At 41.2% G+C, this 1,113-nt stretch overlaps 1 non-coding gene across 1 annotated transcript; it reads right to left on the reverse strand.

Moving 5' to 3' along the window:
* Positions 1-211: 211 nt before the first annotated feature.
* On the reverse strand, positions 212-315 carry LOC130937528 (small nucleolar RNA R71). The gene has a single exon (XR_009068743.1). It is a non-coding gene; the product is annotated as a small nucleolar RNA R71 (small nucleolar RNA).
* Positions 316-1,113: the final 798 nt, after the last annotated feature.

The raw sequence follows: 1,113 nt of genomic DNA on the forward strand, positions 1-1,113 counted from the left end.
TCATCAATTCTTAGCTAAATTCTTGCAGATCTGTGATACTGTTAAGACCAATGGGGTTGATCTCGAGGTCTACAGACTTATGCTTTTCCCCTTTGCTGTGAGAGACAGAGCTAGAACATAGTTAGACTCATAGCCTAGAGAAAGCCTGAACTCTTGGGACAAGCTAGTCAATGCTTTCTTGACCAAATTCTTTGCACCTTAAAAGATGAGCAAGCTCAGAGTGGACGTCCATACCTTCAGACAGAAGGAAGGTGAATTCCTCTATGAAGCTTGGAAAAGATACAAGCAATTAACCAAAAGGTGTCCTTCTGACATGTTTCCAGAATGGAGCATCATATGTATATTCTATGATGGTCTGTTTGAAATATCCAAGATGTCATTAGACCATTCTGTTGGTGGATCCCTTCATCTGAAAACACTTGCAAAAGCCCAGGAACTCATTGAGATGGTTGCAAATAACCAGTTCATGTATACTTCTGAAAGAAATCCTGTGAATAATGGGACGACTCAGAAGAGAGGAGTTCTTGAGATTGATACTCTGAATGCCATATTGGCTCAGAACAAAATATTGACTCAGCAAGTCAATATGATTTCTCAGAATCTGACTGGATTGCAAGCTGCATCTGGTAGTTCTAAAGAAGCCTCCTCTGAAGGAGAAGCTTATGACCCTGAGAATCCTACAATGGAAGAGGTGAATTACATGGGAGAATCCTATGGAAACACCTATAATCCTTCATAGAGGAATCATCCAAATTTCTCATGGAAGGATCAACAGAAGCCTCAACAAGGCTTCAACAACAATAATGGTGGGAGAAATAGGTTTGGCAATAGCAAACCTTTTCCATCATCTTCTCAACAACAGACAGAGAATTTTGAACAGAGCCTCTCTGGCTTAGCAAACATAGTCTCTGATCTATCTAAAGCCACTCTCAGTTTCATGAATAAAACAAGGTCCTCCATCAGAAATTTGGAGGCACAAGTGGGCCAGCTGAGTAAAAGAGTTACTGAAACTCCTCCTAGTACTCTCCCATGCAATACAGAAGAGAATACCAAAAGAGAGTGCAAGGCCATAACTACAACCACAATGGCCGAACCTGGAGAGAGTGAAAAGGC

The sequence above is a fragment of the Arachis stenosperma genome, chromosome 6 (assembly GCF_014773155.1).
Source record: "Arachis stenosperma cultivar V10309 chromosome 6, arast.V10309.gnm1.PFL2, whole genome shotgun sequence".
In the NCBI taxonomy this organism is placed as follows: domain Eukaryota; kingdom Viridiplantae; phylum Streptophyta; class Magnoliopsida; order Fabales; family Fabaceae; genus Arachis; species Arachis stenosperma.